Source organism: Nicotiana attenuata, chromosome 6 (genome assembly GCF_001879085.1).
Source record: "Nicotiana attenuata strain UT chromosome 6, NIATTr2, whole genome shotgun sequence".
NCBI classification, from domain to species: domain Eukaryota; kingdom Viridiplantae; phylum Streptophyta; class Magnoliopsida; order Solanales; family Solanaceae; genus Nicotiana; species Nicotiana attenuata.
Genome location: NC_031994.1, coordinates 34310033 through 34327416, shown reverse-complemented (window position 1 = coordinate 34327416; position 17384 = coordinate 34310033).

The window sequence follows — 17384 nt, the reverse complement described above, 5'->3', positions numbered from 1 at the left end:
TTTTATTATAAATAATAATATTTGGCTCCCAAAATAATGTGTGCTTGAGCACTCAGAACCTATAACATAGGTTTGCCATTGGCAATACATGTATATTGAATACTTAAGCATAGAAGTGATATGCATTCTCACTTTAATATTTATTGTTAAAGTTAAATTACTTTTTTTTTTAATAACAGGGATCTTATTTAGATATCACATAATAGTAGAATTCATACATGCATAATTGTCCGGTGGAACATTTACTACTTGGCTATTACATAACATGTCTCGAAAGACATTTTTGTTCCCAAAATAAGCTAGTCTTGAACAAACATCTTTCCTAATATTTTTAATAAGATGAGTAGCGCCTTCAGAGTCCGATCTTAAGACGTTACTTGCAAAATGTGGGGGGTAGTAGAGAATAGTAAGATCGCTGCCTTTGTTGTCACACAGTGTTCTCCTAGCAATCATGTGTGCCAGCTTATTGGCTTCCCTGAAAATGTGGTGGATTCCCTGAACCTTCACCTGGTTCATTGACGACCTGCACTCAAAGATGATATTATTAAAAATAGTCATTCCATTTTCCAAACAATTAATGGCATCAGTAGAGTCCGTTTCCACTTCTAAATTGGTTAAGCCTTGCTCTTTTGCTATTTGGAAGCCTGTTTTTAAAGCCAATAGCTCTACCTGTAGGGATGATAAGCCTGGAGAGGCCCCATAGAAGCCAACTATCCAGTGACCCCTACTATCTCTGAAAATACCACCAAAGCCACATAGAGAACTTGCTTCCATAAACGAACCATCAGTGTTAAGCTTAATGGTGTTTGTTGGAGGCTTAATCCAGTTAACAGTGATAGGGATAAGTTTATGAGTTATTTCTTCATTTTGTGTGAGAAGCTTGTATTGCACCGCTTGGTTAAGGGCATGATGGAGAGCCGGCTTATTTGTGGTATTGTTAAAGAGATTATTATTCCTATTGGTCCAAATAGACCATATAATGAAAGGAAAAAGATCAGTCCATGTGATAATACTATTCTCAAATGGTATATTATGGTCCCTAAGATTAGTTACCCAATTATTACTAAAATTCCTACTGCTCATGTCCAATCCGAGTTGAAGCTATAAATCCCTTACTGCTAGGCAGTCTAAATAGACGTGATTAATAGTTTCCTTATCGAATTTACAGTAAGAGCATACTGGATCGATGTTAATACCAATATAATTTAAATGGCTTCTAGCAGGCAGTCTATTATGAAGACATTTCCAAAGTGAGAACTTTAGTTTATTAGGGCACTTTACATTCCAAAATCCACATGTAGTCTATTTCATTGATAGTGTGGTTTTCAATTAGGATATAGCAAGATTTGGTAGTAAATAGCTCATTGGTATTAAGCGACCAAGAAGGCGTGTCACAATTGCTGGCATTGGGAATTATAACCTTTATTTTGTTAATTATGGTTGCTTCAAGACCCATGGAGATTTTTGAAAGATCCCATTTCTTATTACTCCAAATATCTTTTATAGTAAGAAAGTTATCTGCTTGGGTCAAGGGGCCAGAAATACACTGGCGAAGAGGAGGAGTGTTGTGAATCCGACGACTATTCCAAACACTAAGGATTGAGGACTTATGAGGGATCCATGCAATGCCCTTATTACAAATTTCCCACCCTTTCAAGATACTGTTCCATATGAAGGAGGAATTAATAGCGATTTTCCTATAACCATGAAGTTGTATGATTATTTTTGCGCAAGGAGAGCAAGTGTTGGTAAAAAGTCTCCAAGAGAGATTTGCTAGGCTTGCTAAATTTATACTCTTTGCTTTATGAATTCCTAGCCCACCCTCTTTCTTGTGTCTAGTAATATTATCCCAGTTAATAAGATGGAGTTTTTTTGAGGTTGCATTAGATCCCCAAATAAAGTTTCTTTGAATCTTATCAACTGTACTAAAGATTTTGCTAGGCAACAAAGTGTAATTCATAATATGGCTAGGGAGGGAATTAAGGCAAGAGGTGGCCCGTACAGTTCTACCTGCCATATTTAGGCAGTTAGATTTCGAAGTTCCTAGTCTAGCAAGCATATTATCGAGTACATGTTGAAAATCTTTTGCTCTAGGCTTCGTATTAGTAATTGAAAAACCTAAGTATTTTCCAAACGAATTACTAATATTTATATTGAAAGTATTTGCTAAAAAATTGGTACCAATATGTGTGGGACAATGTTTTGAAATAATAGTTTTTGACTTAGATTTGTTGATTGACTGACCAGACAAGTTACAAAACTGCTCTAAGCAACACTGCTTACTGGATCTTATGGATTTATCATTAATCTTGGACATTAGAGTAAGATCATCTGCGTAGAAAAGGTGGGACAGTTGGTGGTTATTTTTACCGATCGTAATTGGGCTCCAGACACCTAAATCTACCTTATGGTTAATTAAGGTGGAAAGCATTTCCATGCAGAGAATGAATATGTACGGGGACATAGGATCACTCTGTCTTATGCCCTACTAGGCGTAAAGTAACCAGTTCTAGCACCATTCACCAAGATGGCTATTTTGGTGGTTGTTATACAATTCATAATAAGCTTAATCATTTTAGGAAGGAATTTAAAGAAGATTAGGGCTTTGTAGATAAAAGACCATTCTAGACGATCAAACACTTTTTCTAAATCTATTTTTAAAATCATATTATGATGTCTATCACAATACTTATTCATTTTTAAGATCAATTCTTGAATAATAATCGCATTGTCACAGGCTTTCCTATTTTTAAGGAAGCTAGCTTGATAGGGGCTAATAAGATTATCTAGGAAAGGTTTTAGACGGTTGCTAATGACCTTAGTGATAATTTTGTATATAGTATTGTAAAGGCCAATCGGCCTAAAGATTTTTAAATTATTTGTATTAGGAATTTTAGGAATTACACAAAGGAAAGTATCATTAATACCTTCAGGAATAGTTCCACTATTGAAAGCTTCCCTGCAAAGGTTGGTAACTGAGTTGCCTATAATTTTCCCAGTATTTTGGGGGGGGGGGGGAAGGGTGGAGCCCATCTGGTCCAGGTGCTTTGAAGGGATTAAAAGAAAAGCAAGCTTTCATTATTTTAGAATTTGTTTGTCTAGAGAGGTTAGGTCTATACTAGTAAACGATTGAGGGTCATTTCTAATGCTATCCCAATTACTAGATGTGTGAGAAGTAGTATAAACTGTTTTGAAATAGTCACTAGTATGGACAATAATCTCATCGGGATCACTAATCCACCTGTCTTGGTCATTTTTTAAGAAAACAATTTTGTTTTTCCTTTTTCTATTGGTAGCCATTATTTGGTAAAACTTAGTATTAGCATCTCCCTCATTTAACCAGAGAATTCTTGAACGAAGCTTCCAGTAGTCTTCTTCTAGTTTTAAGAGGTTAGTATATTCAAGTCTTAAAGTGTTTTCTAGTGTTTGAAGGAAAGGACTAGTATAATAGTTAACCGAGTTTTGGATACCATTAAGTCTAGCTAGAATTCTTCTTTTATTTTTAAAGATGTCACCAAAAGTGTTATTTTTCCAAGTGGTGACATTATTTCTGAAGATGGCAGTGGCCTCTATGAAGGTATTATTTCCCCAGGAATTTTCTACCACATTATGAAATTGGGGATGTTTACACCAAAAAGGTTCAAGTCTAAAAGGCTTAGGATAGGGGGCACACTGTTTTGGAGTGAGGTTGATAAGTAAAGGATTATGATCCGAATGAGTTTTGAGGAGGTGGATTATGGGAGCATTAGGAAATTTTTGAATCCATAGATCATTACTAAATACCTTATCAAGCCGTTCCATAATAAGCTTGTTATTTGCAAATCTACGATTTGACCATGTATATTTGCTACCCTTGAACCCTGGGTCTAAGAGATTACAATAGTTTAAGTAAGACAAAAGCTTAAGGACACGCCTTCGATTTATAGATCTTCCCCCTAGTTTTTCATTAGTAGTAAAGACATCATTAAAATCACCACCAACTAACCAGAGACCGTTGTGATTATCCGCAATATTTTTAATATTTTCCCACATTTTATCTCTAATAACAGGATTTGTACTAGCGTAGATAGATGAAAAAAGCCAGCTAAAGTTAGTAGGTCGTACCTCAATAGTTGCATGGATTTCATGGTTGCGACGAACAAAGTTATGCACGTTCACTTTGGTATGATCCCAAAGAACGACGATACCACCAACTTGGCCCTCAACAAGCACCTCAATCAGCTCCAAGAACCCAAAGTCATTCATAAGAGAGCCATGAGCATGCATTCTAGTTTCTAGTAATGCAACCATGCATGGCCTATGGGTTACCATAGGATCCCTAAAATTTCTTCTAAAGTTCTCATTATTCCCACCTCTAATATTCCATACAATAAAGTTTATAGGGCTAGACATATTAGCAGTTGGGGTTGGGTTGTGTCCATTCTCCATGGACAGATGTGAGCCTCTCCTCAGAGATGGGACTAAGATCATTGCTCTGTTCCCCACCGTTGGATCATGAGGTGGGCGTATGTCCATTGCACACTTGTAGAGATTTGGAGGACAACTAAGAATATTCCTCTTCTCTTGAGCTTCTTTGAACAAGAAGACCTTTACTTCGTGTAGGCTTCCCAATTCCACCACTGATTCTCCAATCAAGTCTATTGGATCGTTCATTTCTTCTTCCACTGGGTTTCCCATGTTTGGAATAATTGGAGGATTTGGGTTGATATTTTCCATGTTCATTTGCATGTTTGGAGGTGGAGGATATTGTGGTGGTTGTGGAACCTCCCATTGCATTAGGATTGGGTTCAGGGCTATTTGGGCTTCTGGTGGGAAGAATGGGAGATCTAGACCTAGGTTTTGTGGTAGTACTGGGACTGGGTTAAAGTGATGGGGTAGGTTCCATTGACCTCTCATTTCTTGCACTAAGTTTGGGTTCAGAGATGGAGCTAGAGGTTGAAGGATATTGTTCACCCATACATGATTCAGATAGTTGTTCATGGCAAGATGAAGACCTTCGGATACTAGTTGTGCTAGGTAGCGAGGATTTTGAATTAAAATTACACTCTCCTGACCATTGATTGTTGCATTGAACATGAGACCCCTCCCCATTAGCCCTAACTTTAACCAGGATAGGGGTTGGTGATCCTGGGGCAGTGGTGGTTGGACATAGATAATGGGGTTGTTTGGGAGTTGTTGAGGAAGAGGAGGAAGGTTTGCCATGTTCAAGGGGGGATGGTTGCGAGGGATTTGGATCAACCAATATCTCATTCGGTTGGTTAATGTGATTCTTGGCATTCCTGAGGATGTTAGTAGTATTTAAATTGGTAGGAGTTGTAGAATAGGGAATGATTGCATCTACATGCATGCAATTGGAGGGTTTAGCGTGTAGGATTTATTTGAAGATTTTAAAGATTTTGCATGGGGAGATTTGGCCACATGTCCCATGTGTCGCGCCCCGTTTTTCCTCGCGGAATCCGGGTTTCGACATTCATGGGGAACAACTCATTTTCTTTTTGGAATTGGGTATTTGAATTTGAAGAGTCGCCACCTAACGGATTAAGGTGTGTTAAGGCACCTAGAGCAGATAACTCATAAAACCAGTTTACATTACCAGAGATTTGGGTATGGGCTCGAAATAACCTTGAGGGGAATGTGTTAGGCACTCCTCGCGATCCACAATGGTGGGTCCCAGCCGAACTCAAATTATGTGAATTAGTCATTAACAAAGCACATAAACACATAAAGTTTATTTAAATGGGGAGAAGGGGTTCCTAGGTTTGTTGGCCTATAGGATCACATCTGTACAATACCCGGTAAGCCTTCCTTAAATAGAGGGGTTACACGTGGAATTAGCGCATAGGTCATCATATCCTTTACTACCCAATTACCCTCCCCTTGGTCATAGCCTAAAGCGTTCTAACAACCTTCAGAATGTATCTTATGCGTGCATTACCCGTCCTTTTACTTGTGGCCCTGGAGGTATATAGGACCTCTAATTTAGGCAGTTCTAGACTATCTTAAGGTACTTAAAGGAGAAAAATCTAGGCGATAACCAAAATAATTAGGACTGTCAAGTAAAGAACAATTAAGGGGGCTCACATTTTACCTCCACAAATAGAACAAACAAATGCACGTCTCAGACAGCAGTGTTTTAGACATTCGAAAAGAGTCCTAATGACACGATATCAAGGTGAGCACAAATCAGAACATATGGAAAGCTTTATTAAAGCGGGAACCAATACCTAATCAGTTTGCCTACTAATTTTAGAGGGGCTGAATCTGGACAGTTAACAGAAGCACAGTTTTTGCAGTTTACATGATTTTTAATCGCCCTACAGGCTTGCCTAGGCGTGTATCAATGACATTCTATGAGCATGATATCTAGTCGTTATTCAGAAGTATAATGAAACAGTAAACAATTTCAGGCAGTTTAGGTCCTATAGGAATGATGTCTAGGTGCAATGACTGATTTTAAACAACGGAAACTAAATGCAGCAATTTTAAAGCCGGATTGGCATGCGGAGACTGATTTTAAAACCACAAACGTAGTCTCCAGAATGTAAGATTAATTTTACCCTATAGGCATGGTTTCTAAATATTGAACATGCTGAACCTATTTATCATGACTCCTAAGTGCAGAAATTGATTGTTTTTTTTACCTATAGGCATGATATCTAAAAGTGCAAGATTGATTTTTAACCTATAGGCATGGTATCTAGAATACATGGAAAACAATCAAACAACGCAATGATTTTCGATTGCAAAAGTTTGGTTTGAACCCTATAGACATGCTCTCTATAATGCATACAAGTGATGAACATTGCAATGTCCTATAGGTATGTTTTCTAGGAATGTAAACACTGATTTTAAATCCTACAGGCATGATATGTACCCATTCCCCAACAAAATGTGTATAATAATCCCTCCCAGTTTACTAATTTCCCCAATATCTGTTTACAAAGTAAATAATATTCCAAACCAAGTGTAGAATGAATTACAGGAATGATAACACTATACTATAGGGAGCCTTGATAGGCCCCAAAGCAAAACCTGGGGAACCAGGCCTTCAAACAGTCTCAATTGCCACATCTTATAGCGCCATGGAGGGTACCTTAGTGTGTCAAAGTTCCCAAGGGCCTCCAGGACCCAGGGCAGTGCTCACACCAAGGCCTCCTTAAAGGCTAAACAGCTTGTGCAGTGTGGAACAGCCAACCTAGTGTGTCAAAGTTCAAAGGAGTTTCATGGACTCTAAAGCAATGCTCACACTGGAGGGGCAGGAACCTAAGTATTTTAGGAATTGAAGTGATAATGATTTGCAAGAATAGTTTTGAGGAAAAAGCAGTTACAGACTTTCAGGAAATCAAAAGTAAACATAATCATTCAGTTCCTGGAACCTAGGCAAAGGCTCCAGCCAAACAAGCAGCATTCAGAAATAGGATTACTTAAGCTTATTGGCTGTTACTAAGTGACCAAATACGGAAGCAAGGCATGCTGAAAATCAAGCAGCTACATGTAAGGGGTAATAGGGATTGGGGAGCAAAGTATCCAGATAGGGGGCGGGTCATGCTTAGTAGGGGAGTAGGCAAGACATAGATCTAATCTTAGACATAAATAAACATGCAAACTTGCTGAAGGCAGAACACATAGTTCTAATTAAAAAACAGGAGTCAACATGCTATTGTGGCAAACACATGTATTGGCCAGGAGTGGACATAAACACATAGATTGAACATTAATAGACATGTTAGGAAACATATCGTCATACATGCTATTGAATATATAGTTTGAACAGAAGTAGCCACACAGATTGGACAGAAATAGTCATGCTAGCAAGCACATGGATTAAACAGGGGTAAGCATGCTGGTAAATACATGGTTTTAAACAAAAGTAAACATGCTGATGAACATACAAATTTAACAGAAGTAAACATGCTGATAAACGCACAAATTAATTGAATGACAATAGTAGAGGCATACCAGTTAAGGAGGCAGAAATAGAAGGTAAAGTAGACAGGATTCAATAGCCTACCTGTGGCTTTCAGCCGGCTAGTCAAGCAGTGATTACAAGTAGCAGAGAGAGAGATGAGAGGAAAGTTTTTTTGTGTGTGTGTGTGAACTATTGCTCGTGTCTAAGGTATGTATATATATATATATATATATATATATATATATATATATATATATATATATATATATAGGAGTCGAATAATGTAAGTAAATAAGGCAAGGCAAGTTGACATTGCAAAAATAAGGTAAGAAAGTAATCAAATAATCAATCAAGCTTGATTGGAGATAGGAAATTAGGGAATTATACTATAAATAACTCTAATTGAATTTCAAATAAGGCAAGAAGTAGGTTTAACAGTCAATTAGGGTTAGAGCCCTTAAATCAAGTAATCGGTTTCACAAATAAGGCAACACGGGTAATCAGAGATCAATCAAAGGGTCAATCAACCCATAGATAGACAAGAGATGTCAATTAAGAACTCAGGATTAAGGAAAACAATCAGAGATCAGTAAATTAGTTTAGTAAATAAATGAAACCCTAGATAATTAGGCTAATCATTCAAACAATAACGGACAAGAGGTTGAAATCAAACATTGAATAGTCAAACAATCGGACCAGAAACATAACCATGCGAGAAAGATCAAATGAAACATAAAAACTTCAGAAAAACTTTTGCAAAAACGGAAGTGGAAACCCTAGATAATTAGAAAGATACTCAGGGTTGATTAGTAGCAGGAAGATTAGGAGAACATTAAAGAAATGGCCATGGAAACAGAAAGCACTTCAAACATACATAGATCCGAATAACAGAAATCAGAGAAATCAAAAACCTAAAGTAGCGTAGTGCTAAATATCGGTTAATAGTGAAGAAACAAGAAACTCTTTAAAGAAAAATCGACGACGAACTCAGAAACCTTTCGGATCTACAAAGATCTGGATGGATTCGTGTTTGAAATGAGGGTTTTGAAGAAAGAATGAAAGGGTAAAGAGAATCTAGTCTCAAACAAGAGATTTGAACCGTAAAGCATCGAAATAGTAACACTCACAACCATAGACGGTCTCTCAGAGAGTCTTGAACCAGATCTGGTTAGATATCTTCGAGATCTTTCCAAGAAATCATAAGAACGACCAACCAAGAGAAGTAGAAGATCAGTAGGAGCCTCAAACGACCATGGAAATTCATGATTCGAACAGGAATCAAAGGGATTAGGGCTGGTTTTGGGTGGTGGCGACTAGGGTTAGGTTTAGGTCTCAGAGAGACGGAGAGGATTAAGGATTCTAGGGTGGCCGTTTGTGAATAATGGCTAGGGTTTAGGGGGGGTCGTTTGGTTAAAAATGGTAAGAAGTGATGGTGGCCGTTGATCTCTATAATCAACGGCCAGGATTTAGAGGGTTTGGGGGCCGGGTAGGATTTAATTGGGCTAGGGGTAGTTGGTCTGGGCCTGGTCTTAGTGGGTTAGGGATTTGGGCTGTTTAATTTAGGCTAGGTCCGAAAATAAAAGGGGTCATTTGTTAAACACCCATTTAATTGCTAAAACAATTTTTAAAAACAGTAAATAAAATATAAAAATGACTTTCATGACTAGAAATGTTTTAAAATAATTACTTAATATTTTAAAAAGGCTATTTTCTGGTAAAATAATATAATAATGCATGCATGGGCTATAATTGTAAAGTAATTGCAATTATAACCCCAAAAATACAAATGCGGCTATTTGTGAAATAACTAAAACTTAGTACAAATGCAAATGACAAAATTAAGCCACAAAATTATTATAAAACTATTTGTGATGTGTGTACGGTAGAAATCGACGGTTCGATTTCACGAGCATCAAGGCGTCTCTAGGGTTTCCTGCGATCGACTCCGAGAATTCTCGATGGTTGACTTCGGGATAGTATAAATACTGACCGGCCCCGAGGCAACGTAAATTAGTGGTCTCGGAGGACCAAAGTGAAGTTCCCAAGGGGCGCACATATAGCTTGTCAAGTCTAGTGGGCCAATAAAAAGGCGAATCAAGGCATTAAATGGCTATGTCAGCCCATATCTTTGTAATTAATGTTTTTGTACTATATTGGGATTCCCCCTCATATATAAAGGAGATCCTTGTCATTTTGTAGAGTCCTGTTGCCCCACACTAAAATATACAAGAACATTCTCTCTGTTCTCTAACACATTCTCTCGAGTTCTTTACTTCATTTATTGATTGCATTCATTATGTTCTATTCATTGTTCATCATTTATTGCTTATTATTGGCCATAAAGAGCCGTCATTGATCTTATTCTAACTGTTACTCGCTCATCGATTACCCCCGATAGCTCCCAGCCGAGCCTCAGACTCGACCTCGAAGCCCCGAACAAGTAATCTCGAGGCCCCGATTGATAGTGATTCGGTTTGGTTAATCTCTGGTTTTTGAGCTCTTATCTCGCTTTTAGGTTTTACACATAGCATCAACTGCTTAACAACTGGCATAAAAATAGATCACGTATTTTTAGAATACCATAATCAAATTTAATTGTTATTACCATTTTCACAGTAAACAGTTTGGCGCCCACTGTGGGGCTAAAAATAATAGTGATTATTTTCTTGCTGGTTTAACCACGTAACGCAAGTTATCTTTCACACTTTTTTTTGTCCAAGATCTTTGATTTCAGGTCAAAATGTCTAACTCAGTAAACGCACGTGAAAACATCAACCTTAAAGACCATGGAGAAAATGGTGTTGACGTCCCTAGTGTTGGTGTACCACCACGAAACCCTGAGGACGCAGGAGAATCGATTCCCATGGACGCGGTTTCACGCGACGCTCAACACGTCGAAATAAGCTCCCACACCAACAGGAGCATACACCAAGGCGACCAATAAGAAGCCCAGAAAACCCCAGCTCGGGAAGAACGGGAGGTTAGCCTTCATGTTATTTTTGAAATGTTGCAGGCACAACAGCTGGCTATTGCTCGGCTGCAAAGTCACCAGAAAACTCCTAACATGGTAGCATCGGGGACGGCTCCCCCAGCCGAGCAGGTACCAGAAAGATCGAGCAACAGCGGGTCGGCAGCTGACCCCGCCATCATAAAGATGCTCGAGGACCTCACGAGGAGGATTGAATCGGGCGAGAAGAAGATAGAGGCGAACGACAAAAAGGTCAAGACCTATAATTCTAGGGTCGGCCAGATTTCGGGAGCACCCACGATCCTGAAAGGTGTGGATTCAAAGAAGTTCGTGCAAAAGCCGTTCCCATAGGAAACGACTCCGAAACCCATTCCAAAGAAGTTCAGAATGACCGACCTTCCAAAGTATAACGGAACGTCGGACCCCAATGAGCACGTCACTGCCTACACTTGTGCAGTAAAGGGCAACGACCGAAGGGATGATGAGATCGAGTTCGTCCTGCTGAAAAAGTTCGGGGAAACACTCTCTACAGGGGCAATGATGCGGTATCACAACCTGGCCCCAAACTCGATAGATTCATTTACCATGCTGGCGAATTCTTTCATGAAGGCACATGCTGGTGCCATCAAGGTAGCAACAAGGAAATCCGACGTCTTCAAGATTAAGCAGAGGGATAATGAGATGCTGCGAGAGTTCATATCTCGCTTTCAAATGGAGCGAATGGAACTACCACTAGTCTCCGACGACTGGGCAGTGAAGGCTTTTACTCAAGGTCTGAATGAGCGAAGCTCGGTGGCTTCAAAGCAGTTGAAACAGAATCTGGTTGAATATCCCACCGTGATCTGGTCGGACGTTCACAACCGATACCAGTCAAAAATCAGGGTTGAGGACGACCAACTGAGGGCCCCCTTGGCCTCGGTATATCCAAGTAGGCTTCTAGCAAAGGAGCCAAAACCAAACAAAGAAAGGTACCGGCCATACATCGAAGACAGGAGAAATGCCCCGAGGCGCAACATACCCCGCAATGATCGAAGGATGGACCGAGGACAGAATCCTCGGGGACTCGTCAACAGAGCCGGGTTTGATAGGCACACAGGGCCAACGGAGGCACCTCGCTTGTCAGAATACAACTTCAACATTGATGTATCAGACATCGTGTTCGCCATCAGTAAAATCAGAGACGCCAGGTGGCCCAGGCCCGTATAATCAGACCCCTCACAAAGGAACCATAACTTAGTGTGTGAATTTCACAACACGTACGGGCACAGGACCGAAGATTGCCGACAACTCTGGGAAGAAGTGGCACGATTACTCAACAAAGGCCACCTCCGGGAATTCCTCAGCGACTGAGCCAAAAATCAGTTCTGGGAAAGAGAGGTGACGAAAAAGAGCAAAATAGATGAGCCGCAATGTGTCATCCATACGATCTTTTGAGGTAGTGACGCCCTGTAGGAACCCCCGGCCAGGAAAAAGCAAACTCGAGGCCCTATCTCGGCTCCGCTACGGGGCACTGGTAATTTCTTTTCTTGTAAACACATTTCAAATCAGACATATGCTTGTGAATCCAGGTAGCTCGGACAATATTATCAGGTCGAAGGTGACAGAGCAGCTCGGATTGCTTAACCAAATTATGCCCGCCTTTCGAAGTCCTGAATGGACCCAACTGGGCAAACAAAGCAATGAAAAAGGAAACCGCCGTATCGATCAATATGGCTGCACGACCCGAAACACCGGTATCTCCGCCGTCAAGGGGGCTGAAGGATAAATTAATAGTGAAATAGCGATAGCAAACTGCATCTTCGGTTAAGCCCGACTAAACAAAGCAGAACACCGTACCACATCCTCATCACAAGCGACTGAAACATATCAAGGCTCGAAACATCGCCGACACATTGTACACTAAGGTATGACTGCCTCCCGATTCTGTCAATTTTACTCTACGCTAACCTGAGTGCAGGTATCCAATTAAAACGACTGAAGCACTTCTCGAAGGCCTTAGGTTTCAAAAGCATGCGTTGCACTCTTTTCCTTCGCCCGGTTTTTATCCCAATAAGGGTTTTACCGGCAAGGTTTTTAACGAGGCAACACCTTTATGCTACCTAAGGAAAACTTAACTAGTAGTCAGGGCTTCTCTTACAAATCAAGCTCGAATACTGGGGGGCATCCCCCCGGAAGATCACCTTCTCGGAGAAGCTAAGATATGCTGAACAGGGTCTCGATTAGGAAATAGAATGTACCGGGCCAAACGGTCGAACGAACCGTGCCCGCATAGAATAACCGAGCCCTCAACAGCAAAGACATGTATGCTCAAGCAATCGAAGAATGATTTCAAGAAGCATTTTGTGTTTTAAAGAAGCTCAGTATTTTTTGCAAAAACGACTCCTCTATAAAAAACGTCTGAACCCTTGGGGACTGCTTGAATGACCCCCGGGTCGGAGCTCCTAACTCGTAAGTCCTCAATGAGGCGACATGTAGATCACAAAACAACTCCAGAACCACAAGTGTCACGAACACTCGGGGACTGGCGTCGAAAACTCAAAGCCACATGACTGCCATCAATCACCATCTCCATCGCAATGGCTCTCGAGCTGAAAAATCCTCCACAACTCGGGGACTGTCGCCAATCGCCACCTATAAAAAACCTAAGGCCATAAGACCTCGAGCGGGCAGACTCGGTCTCGCAAGACCTACATAAGGAAATAACAATATCTGTAAGACCTCAAGCAAGGCATGAACCATACTTGTACCAAGTATCCAAACTGTAAGACTCAAAGGCATGTGAAACTTGTAAGACCTTACTAAAGGCATAAACCTTATCTCAAAGTTAAGGCTATATATCGAACTTGTAAGAACCCTAAAAGGCATACCCTCGATATAGACGCCGAAACTACTTCACTCGAGACTTAAAGGCTCCGGCCGAACACAAATGACTACAGTCGCAAGGCTGTACCAGCCAAACTAACGCGACTTGGGGACGCCCGACCGTCGCCACAAAATCACAGGCCTTCAAATACTTCGAATCAACTTCGAAAAGAACTGGTTAAATAGGCTACCCTTGACATAGGCAAAAGAGCTTCGACCATGTCAGCTCCCAAACACCGGCTTCGAGATACTCAGCCTCCGAGCTAAACCTCCCGAGGTACTCGATCATCGCCATATAACGACTCGCAATTGAGGTTTTTTATTAAACCGTCGAAGAGTCAGGCAAACACTTCCAAAAAATCCTTATCGAGTGAAAAATAAAGACCACATAAAAGGTCACATCGACCCAAGGCATAAGAGTCATTATCGCCAGCCCACATAAAAGGTCTCATTGACCGAAGGCGTAAGAGCCATTGTCGCCAACCCACATAAAAGGTCTCATCGAACCAAGGCGTAAGAGCCATTATCGCCAGCCCACATAAAAGGTCTCATCGACCCAAGGCGTAAGAGCCATTATCGCCAGCCCACATGAAAGGTCGTACGGACCTAACGCGTAAGAGCCTAAGGGCCAACTTTAAATTCAAAAACTTGAGGGTCGCATGAGCTCGAGTTGAAACCCGATTCGGAGACTGAACCCAAAACAGTTAACTAAATCTGCCTAAGAGTAAAAGCATGAGAGCCATTGTCGCCAGCTTACATTAAAAGGTCGCATCGACCAAGTACGTAAAAGCCTACGGGCTAGCCTAACGAGCCTCGGGGCCATACCACGAATCTAAGGACTCCTCTCAACTCAAAGACCAGTTCACCTAGCCAAAATCAAGGCAAAAAGAAATGCAGGAGAAACAAAACTGTGAGGCTTCCCCTTTATATTCACATGCGAAAAAATACGAGCTCCGTTTACAGCATACTTTGAAAGTACTATACACAGAAATAGAAAGTGAAATATACGTCCCCCTCGGGGACTATGGCCGGACGACCCCGTCCTCGACATCCTCGGCATCGGACAGAAGGAATTTAGCATCGTGTTTTTTCGCCTTCGCTTGCTCGATCTCTTCTGAGAGGTCGAAGCCCTTGGCATGAACTTCCTCGAGGGTTTCCCTCCAACACTTACACCTCATGTACTCTTTATTACTGCTCTCACGATCAAGGGCCTCCCTCAGCTCAGCTCTAGTGCAAGCAGCACCCTTCAAATAGGCCGCCATTTTCTGGTCAGCCTTAGTGCGGCTCATTACAGCCTCAGCCCGAGCATTCACAACCTCGGCCTTCTCCTTCAAAAGCTCGGACTCGAGCCTCGTGATCATATTTGCTCGGACAGAATCGTTCGCACGAGCGTTCCGAATTTGCACCTCGAGGGTAGAAGCCTTAGCCAAGGCATCCTCATTGGCCGCAACTTGGGCATCTACCTGAACCTTTAACTCATTGAACTCACGCTTGACCCGGATAACTTCGGCCCAAAGTCATTCCAGCTCCTCCGTTCTGCTCTCCAGCTGAAATATCAAAACGTTAATCTCCGAAAATGAAAGGGGGAGCATACAACAACAAGAAAGGCAGGTTACCTGTCTTTCGACACGGCTCTTGCGGTTCCGACTTCAATCCGCCTCACACCGCAGATACACCAGCTCACCTTCCTTTCTCGTACATAGGAGCCCAAGTGATTTCTCCCTATCCAACGCTTTCCGCAGCCTGGCCTCATAGCGAAGCAGCTCGAACTTAAGCTTGTCAAGAGCCTACAAAAGAAAACTCAATAAGAAAGGGAGGGCGTGAAACCGGGATAAGCCCATACCGGCTGTCAAAGCTTACCATAAAGCCTAGCCGCTGAGCCTCACCAAAGGCCGAGCCAACGTCCGATGGCATAGCGTTCCCCGAAGTGCCTTCGGTAGGAAAAGAGGAATGTGCCGCATGACCCTTGTCCCACGAAGTACCTTCGACGGGAGCAGGAAGTGTTCTTTCAAAAACAGGGGCCTCCGAAGCCGGGAGATCGGCCGACTCGCCTCTTTTGAACCTCAGAGAAGGACTCACCCCGCCGCGAGCATTATCATGCCTCGGAGATTCTTTCCGTTTTTTATCAACTCTCGACCCTGAGGCCAATAATCTCTCCTCCTCCCCCAGGGGGCATGACCTCATCTCGGGAAAACCTCCAACTCCTGCGGCGGCAAAGTTAGTGCGCTAAAAAGAAAGTACATTTCTGAGGAAATAAGCCACTAAAACACCTATCGTGATGCTTTGCCTCCCATCTCCCCTTGGACAGGTCTCGCCACTTGCGTTTGTCAGAGGTCGAACAAGTTGCTAGCTTACGGGACCATTCATCCAGATCAGAGACCTCGTTCGGCAACCAAGGAATCGCTACAAAGAATGAAATATAAAGATGCCTTTATGGAGCGCGCCTCCACTACGGACAAAGCGATAAAAATGCAGGTATGCCACTTACCTGTAAATTCCATTTCTCAGGAAATGGCAAAAACTCTCCAGGAATAATATTGACTGTCCGCGCTCGAACGAACTGGCTCATCTACCCCCGATCCTCGTCCTCTTTATTATTAATGGCAGGGGACCGAGTGGATCGATGCCGCAGAGCAATCAAGCCCTAGTAATGCAGAGGCCGATATAACTTAACGATATGGTTGAGGGTGAATTCGAGCCCCGCCTTATCCACAAAGTTGCTTATCGTCAGCACTATCTTCCAAAGGGATGGGTGAGCCTGCGCCAGGGTAACCTTATATCTCCTACAGAATTCAAGCACGACCCTGTCGGGGGGACCTGACGTAAAAGATATGTGTACACACTCAAAAACCCCTCAACATGGGTCATGATGCTCTCCTCCGGGGAAGGTACCTGCAGGGCCACTCCTCCCCATCCGCAGTCTTTCCTAATCATCTCGAGGTGTTCCTCCCTTATTGAAGAGATGAACCTCGATGCATGCTCCCGATGCCCTTGGACGTTGAGAGGTCTCTCCAACATAAAATCTCTCCCCGAGACAAAGCACCTCGAGACCTGCTCACCGGGTGTCGGTGGTGTACCACCGATCAGACACGGAACAGAGGCAGAACTCCCCTCTCCTTGATGGACAGATGCTGGCGTAGCAGCCATGGCTACGATATATAGAGAGAAGAAGATGAAGACCTGGGCGAAGGTTTTGAGTTGAAACGATAGGAGAACTAGCACAAAGAGCAAAGTTCTATGAAAGAAATAATTACTCAGAGTAGCAGAATCTCTATTTGAGAAGTAAGCAATTGAATATATAGTGGTAAGCGATGACTTCTCACCTACCTAGAGGACCAATTAATCCTGGCCATGACAGCGTCACCCTTTTCGAGAAATGTACTAGCAGGACCATCCCGGGGGTCCCACTATTAGGTCGTATGAATGCTGCTATCACGCGAAGTCCAGGAGGAATTTGGACCCCGAGGGTCCCTGCTATCACGAGCATCGGCTCCAAAAGAGCTTTCGGCCCAATTGCGAGATGATACCCGATCTCGAGGACCACGATTACTCCAAGTATGGGCTTCAAAGAGCCAACATCAAAATTCAAAGATTAACTCCGCATGAATTCTAGAATATAAAAAATGGCAAGACTTGAAGCAGAAA